This window comes from Girardinichthys multiradiatus, chromosome 6, assembly GCF_021462225.1.
Source record: "Girardinichthys multiradiatus isolate DD_20200921_A chromosome 6, DD_fGirMul_XY1, whole genome shotgun sequence".
Taxonomy (NCBI): domain Eukaryota; kingdom Metazoa; phylum Chordata; class Actinopteri; order Cyprinodontiformes; family Goodeidae; genus Girardinichthys; species Girardinichthys multiradiatus.
In genome coordinates this window covers 33025360-33033150 of record NC_061799.1, presented here as the reverse complement: position 1 = coordinate 33033150, position 7791 = coordinate 33025360, and positions in this window count along the sequence as shown.

The window sequence follows — 7791 nt, the reverse complement described above, 5'->3', positions numbered from 1 at the left end:
TTTGGAAAACACTGTTTGGGGACAGGTGGCAGTTATATGATTATATGAAGTAAAAATGCTTTATTAAGAGGCGCATTCATAACTCACTTCAGTAGACCAGCTCTAAGCAACTTCAGTCTTTGATACAAAATGTGCACAATGTGTGTACCCACAAGATAATTTATGTTGTGATTTATGTCTGTTATGATTTGGGTTTGTTTGGTTTTTTGGTTTCGGGTTTTTTCTCTATGTTTTTCACAGTTAAGGTTTTGAATCACTCTGTTTATTATTATTGTGGCTCAGTAGGAAGAGTAGTCGTCTTGCAATCAGAAGGTTGTGGGTTCTATTCCAGCTTCCTCCTGCCATATGTCAATGTGCTCCTGGGCAAGCCACTAAACCTCAAGTTGCCTACTGATCTGCGTATTGGTGTATAAATGTGTGAGTGCAATTGGGTGAATGTGGCTCTAGTGTAAAGCGCTTTGAGTGGTCTGCATGACTGGAAAAGTGCTATATAAGTTCAGTCCATTTATTATTATTCTTGTTAGATTTTTGAATCATGTTTTTGTTTGTTTTTTTTGGTCATGCTTTAGTTTTGTTGTCTTGTTCATGTTTTGTCAAGTTTGGTTTTGGATCTGGTTATGCTTTTGTTTCATGTTTTTCTAGTTTCTATTAGTTTGTGTTCAAGAGTCTCTGTTTTGCTCCAGCCACGTTTTGTTCTTCTGTCAATTAAGTTTATTCGGATCACCTGCACCTATTAATCTGTATTCTTGTTTCACCTGGTCACGCTCCATAAATACACACCTGTTCAGTTATTCATTGCGGAAACATTTCTCAAATCATGTCTTGTTGCCAAATCATGCTCACGTCTTGTTTTGTGGATCATGCCAAGACTGTCCTGCCTGTCCGTTTATTGTTTTGTTCCTGCCTCTTCTGAGAGTGAGGTTTTGTTTTTTATTAAATCGTTTTGCACTTACCGTCATGCTGCCTGCTAGTTTGCATTCCGGGGTCCTCTATCTCGCAAGCCCTAACAATGTCATCTATATTGTGCCGGTTAAAACAAATGATCAGTTATTTGAAAAAAATTTAACTGCGTCTCAATGCAAATGCCACAGAGATAATTAATTATAGTCAAAATATTTACATTTAAGTTTAATGACACGTGCAGCAGCTCACAGTCCTTCGCAGCTTCTGTGTGGAATTTGCAAAGTAATTTTAGGACTCTTTTCAGCTCTGCAAGAATATACCTGAAACACTTTTATTTGGGGTAATTGTCTTTTTCGGTATAGATCTGACCCACATACAGAGAACACTCAGAAGAGAAGGTTTTACGGATTTTATGTTCAGCAAAGTAATCTGGGATGAGGACTGGAAACACCAACTGTACGGGAAGGAAGAAGAATGGACTGGTGAACAAACGAATAATATGAAGTAACTGATTACTTAGATCTGAGAAATGTCTTACTAAATTGTTGTAGCTTGAAACACCAGGGGCAGAGAGATTCTGAGTCTTAACTTGCAAAGGAAGATTGTTCAGTTGTCTTCTTTGTTGTGATCTTGGTGCCAGCCAAATGGAGCTCAGGTGCCAATGTTTGGAGGGAGGGACAGGGTATGCTGATGCTTGGGTCCTGGAGTTGGAGGAAACGCGAAGCCGCCAGCTTGGTCCGTGTCCGAAAGGTACAGACGGTAGAGAGAGATATCCACAGGAAGATAGATCCTTAACTCAGTAGTTGATAATCCAGATGCTCAGAGAAACTCTGGAATGAAGTCGGAACTCAGCAAGGTAAACAAAGCACTAGGGATCCACGGCTTTATCTGGGATACATGAAACGTAGGGTGTATGCGAAGGCTTGCAGGTAGGTGGAGACAAACTGCTGAGGTACTGATCACTGTCTCAATCTCATAAGGTCCGATGAAACGAGGCGAAAGTTTTCAGGACATAGACTTCATTGGTACATCAAGTGTTGATAACCAAACCTTTTGGCCGGGCTGATATTCCGGGGCAGGTCGGCGTTGTCGATCAGCGAATCGTTTGTTCTGCGGTTCGTTGGAGGGTTTGGATGGTGGAGTTCCATACGGATTTGCAAAGACGGATGTGTTGGTGGACCGAGGGAACCGTGATGTCTGTCTCATCGGCCGAAAACAAAGGAGGCTAGTAACCTAGGGATGCTTCGAAAGGGGAACGTCCTGTAGCAGAGGAAACGTGAGAGTTCAAAGCATATTCTACCCATGGTAGGTATGAGCACCAGTCTGTTGGGTTAGTGGAAGTGAGACAGCGTAAAGTGGATTCAAGTTGTTGATTGAGTCTTTCTGTTTGTCTGTTGGATTGAGGGTGATAACCGGAGGTTAATGAAACTTTAGACCTGAGAGATGAATTGCGGACCTCGGTCAGACAGGATATCATGTGTTATCCCATGCAACTGAAAAACGTGTTTGGTGAGAAGTTTAGCTGTTTGCAGTGCTGATGGATGTTTCCTGAGAGGGATGAGATGGCAAGTTTTGGAGAAACGGTCAACAATTGTGAGAATGGTAGTCATACTTGAGGTTAGGGGTAAACCGGTAACAAAGTCCAAAGCGATATGTGACCAGGGATGGCTAGGAATGTTAAGTGGTTGAAGGAGACCTGCGGGTGGTTGATTGCTGGTTTTGTTTCTGGCACACGTGGAGCAAGCCTGAACAAAGTCTTTAAAGTCTTTGTGAACTGAAGGCCACCAAAACCTTCTCTGTATGAGAGCTATTGTCCTGCTGACTCCGGGATGAGCAGAAAATTTAGCTGTGTGCAACCAATCAATGAGTCTATGACGGGACATAGGTACGATTGGGTGGACCTGTGCCAGGGTCGGGTTCCTGTTGTTGTGCTTTGTGGATTATGTCTTCTATCTCCCACCTGAGTGCCCCAACCGTCCAGCTGGGCGGTAGAATGGGAATTGGCTCCTTTACTGAGTCATCTACTTCAAACTGTCTGGAAAGTGCATCAGGTTTTGTGTTCTTAGGTTCAGGTCTGAAAGAAACACAAAGATCAAAATGTGAAAAGAACAAAGACCACCGGGATGACATGGGCTCAATCTTTTAGCCGACTGTAAGTAAGCCAAGTTTTTATGGTCCGTCCAGACTTGGACAGGATGTTCTGTGCCCTCAAGAACTAATTTAATAGCTAATAGTTCTCTATCTACGACGTCATAGTTTCTCTCTGCATTGTTCAGTCTGCATGAAAAAAAAAAGCACAAGGATGTAATCTCCCATCCTCAGAGTTCTGCGATAAAACTGCCCCAACTCCAAAATCAGAGGCATCAACCTCTAAAATAAACTGTTTTGAAGAGTCAAGGTGAATCAAGATGGGAGCTTGAGAAAACTTCCTCTTTAGTGCCTGGAATGCTTCTTCAGCTTCGGGTGGCCATGACAATGAAACCTTTGAAGAGGTTAAGGCAGTAAGTGGTGCGGCTATCTGACTGTAATTTCTTATTAAGTGTCTGTAAAAGTTTGCAAATCCGAAGAATCTCGGTAATGCTTTGCGGGTGTCTGGTACAGGCCACTCCAGGACTGCCTTAATCTTCTCGGGATCAGATTGTACTTGTCCACACTCGAGAATGTATCTAGAAAAGTGACAGAAGTTTGATGAAATTCACATTTTTCACCCTTCACAAAAAGACGGTTCTCCAAAAGACGTTGGAGTACTTGGCGAACATGGCAACGATGTTCCTCAATATCCTTAGAATAAATCAGAATGTCGTCTAGATTCACAAAAACGTTCAAAAAATCTCTAAGCACGTCGTTAACCAGGGCCTGAAAGAAAACAGGAGCATGCATAGACCAAAAGGCATGACCAGATATTCAAAGTGGCCGAGTGGAGTCTTGAAGCCCGTCTTCCACTCATCCCCCTGACAGATCCCAACAAGATGGTAAGCATTTCTCAGATCTAGTTTAGAAAATACTGTAGCACCATGAACCGGTTCGAAAGCTGAGGAAAGTAGTGGAAGAGGGTACTTGTTTTTGACAGTGATCTAATTAAGACCCCTATAGTCAATACAGGGTCTCAATGACCCATCCTTCTTCCCTACAAAAAAAAAAAATCCGGTCCCAAGAGGTGAAGAAGATGGTTGGATTATTCCCGCAGATAAGGAATCATTAATATAATTCTCCATCGACTTCTGTTCGGGACGAGAGATATTATACAATCTGCTGGAGGGTAAGGAGGCGCCTGGGAGAAGGTCAATAGCGCAGTCATAAGGCCTATGGGGTGGTAAGGACAAAGCCTTGTTCTTACTAAAAACTCCCTTGAGATCATGATATTCTATACATGTGATAGATCAATGTCCTCGTTCTCCTCACTACTCTGTTCTGAAAAGCTCGGAGAGAACGCTGACTGGAGGCAAGATGAGTGGCAACTAATGGACCAAGATTCAACACGACCTTTCGACCAATCAAGATGAGGATTATGTTTCCATAACCATGGGTAACCTAAGACCAAAGAGCCCTGTGATACCGGAAATACAAAGAAAGATATCTTCTCTCTATGATTTCCTGATAGTAGAAGGTCAATGGGTTTGGTCTGATGTGTAATTCGCTGTAAGGCCTGTCCATCAAGGGACAACACAGATTGAGGGGAAGCAAGAGGTTCAACCTCAATTCCGGCTTTGCTTACTAATCCTGAATCAATCAAATTCTGTTCGCTGAGTCTAGGGGCTTCACTATTTAATGAATGGTCCGCCAATCCCCCCTTCCTGGTTAGCGGACCCTGTCTTTTGGCTGCCCGGGACAAATAGGACAGTCAGCTACAAAATGGTCAGGAGAACCACAGTAAAAGCACTGCTTGGCTTGTCTGCATCTCTGTCTCTCTTCTGGAGTTAACTGGGTGCGTCCTATCAACATAGGTTCTGACCCAGTAGCTAAGGGCTGAGTGGGTTTAGCAATTGGTGAAAAGTTAATCCGTTATCTAATACTAGATCTTTCTGTTCTGGTCCTCCTTCTCTCCCTTATTCTGTTATCCACTCTTGTGGCCAAAGAAATTACTCCATTCTATGTGGTAGGTTCATCAACCAGAGCTGACTCGTCTTACAGATCATCGTCTAAGGCATGAAAAAATGCAGACTTTAAAGCACAATCATTCCAACCGGAAGCTGCTGCCAAAGTACAAAATTCTATTGAAAACTCAGTGAGGGGTCTATTGCGTTGCTTTAATGCCCGCAGCTGCCGTCCAGTGTCTGGCTTATCTAATTCTGGGGAAAATGTCAGTTTAAATTCAGAAATAAATTCTTCAAAGGTACAACCAAAATAACAAGAAGCTGAAAATCGAGCCTCGGCCCATTGCAAAGCCTTGCCGGTCAATAAACCAATGATGTATGAAATTTTAACATCATCATGCAGGAAGGAACTTGGAGAGCAGTTGAAAACTAGGGTACATTGGAGTAAAAACCCTCTACAATTACCCACCTCTCCAGAAAACATATCAGGGTTAGGGGAAATGACGTCGAGAGTGAGGCGGCCGTGGAGTTACCGGGGATGCAGCAGCACCATCTACCTGTGTGGTGGACTGGGTACTGAGGGTCTGCTGTAGCATGAAGGTGATCTGCACTAACTGCTGGTTAGTTTGATGCTGCTGCTCTGTAAGAAAATGGAGAGATGAATCATGACAATGAAGCTGATTTACATGTTCTGAAAGAGTTCTTTGGAGTGTTTCTGCAGGGTCTTGTTGGCCAGAATGTTCTGTCATTTTCGGTATAGATCTGACCCACATACAAAGAACACTCAGAAGAGAAAGTTTTACAGATTTTATTGTCAGCAAAGTAATCTGGGATGAGGACTGGAAACACCAACTGTACAGGAAGGAAGAAGAATGGACTGGTTGTCTTCTTTGTTGTGATCTTGGTGCCAGCCAAATGGAGCTCAGGTGCCAATGTTTGAGATGGAGGGAGGGACAGGGTATGCTGATGCTTGGGTCCTGGAGTTGGAGGAAACGGGAAGCCGCCAGCTTGGTCCGTGTCCGAAAGGTACAGACGGTAGAGAGAGATATCCACAGGAAAATAGATCCTTAACTCAGTAGTTGATAATCCAGATGCTCAGAGAAACTATGGAACAAAGTCAGAACTCAGCAAGGTAAACAAAGCCTCAGGTAAAAACCTGGGTGAGAACAAAATACAAAGTTACTTGAAGTTCAGAAACAAAGCAAAGATCAGTAGAGGCTGAGCTTGTTACCACTAAGGCAAACACTCTGGCATCAAAGTGCTGGCAGCCTCCCGCTTAAGTACTCCTCCAAGCAATCAGCAGATAGGAGACACCTGTCATCAAGCGCACCTGAGAACTCCAGCACCAACTGGAAACACTGAATGGTTATGAAGACAAGTACACCAAACACACACACACACACACACACACACACAAAAACACACACACACTCTTGTTTTACTATATATGTAGTGAGGACCATGTGTTGACTCCCATTGACTTCCATTGATTTTCAGTCATTTTCAACCCTTTCTATGCCCTAACCCTGACAATAACCCTAAACCTAACTATTACCAGTGCATGCCTAACCATAACCTTAACCTAAAGTCAATTCACACCTTAGTCCTAAACCTAACCGTTAGCAAAATAGGTCGTGAGGACCAGCAAAATGTCCTCACTTTGGAACAATTGGTCCTCAATTTGATGGTGAAATCGGGAAATTGGTTCTCACTGTAATGCCAAGACAGGAACACACAAACACACACACACACACACACACACACACACACACACACTAACACACACACACTAACACACACACAGACTCAGACTCTGAAAGTAATACATTATTAAAGTTATAGTCAAACATCACATCTACATGTACAGTGATGCCAAACCTTGTTAATTTAATGGGCACTTTATACTTCATGTGTCTTCATTGTGTCTGGTTGTAGAAACCAGAAATAAATCATCTTCATGGTTGGTCATAGGATTGCAATTTCTCATCAAGATGTTTGTGTTTGGTATTTTTTTTTACTTCCTCCTTTCACATGAAATAACAAAATGTAATATCTCAAATATAAACATTTTGAACTTATTTTCAGGGTTGCCACAATGATTATTGTTGAGTTTGTATAGATAGAAAACATTAAAGAGCAAACGTTCAAAGTAGCAAACTTAAACAAGTCACATTCGGCCTTTCAATTAGTTTAAAAAATAGAATAATAATGTTAAAGCACAATTTCCCAAAGAAAAAGAGCTTTTCCTACATCCCTCAAACAGAAAGGCATTATCCTGAATGAGTGATGAAGTGTTGGCTTGAAATGCAGAGTGTGACTGCTAACTGTTAAAAACAGAAAATTAATTGTTTTCTTAACAATAAGACTATTCTAATATTGTACAATATGACAAATGAATGTGTAGTCGTTTGTTGCGAATATGGAAAAGGATAGAGCGAGCACCTAGACTGTCCCCACGGATCGTCTACGTGGAAAAAGTGAGTGAGATTATGGATAATACCAAAGTCTGAATTTTGTCTGAGAGTTAAGGAACAACCCAAAGTTGAGGGGCGAGGACACAAAGCAGTTTATGCCACGGCAGAGAGAGACAAAGAGCTCTTCAGAAGTCAGCAGCCAGACCATTGAGGTGTTGTTTGTGAGCTCAGGTTTTCCAGGTGGGAAAATGTGGTCATTTACCATGGATTTGGTGTTTTCGTCCTCCATAAATACAAAGGATCTGCTGACATCTGTAGAATGTCTTATGGTTCAATCCACGATAGCTGTAGTAGCAACTGATTCAGTTTTTTGTGTCTGAGCAAAATGAACTAGAGAAAGTGTTTCAATTTTTTGACGTTCTTTCTAGCAACAATTTGTT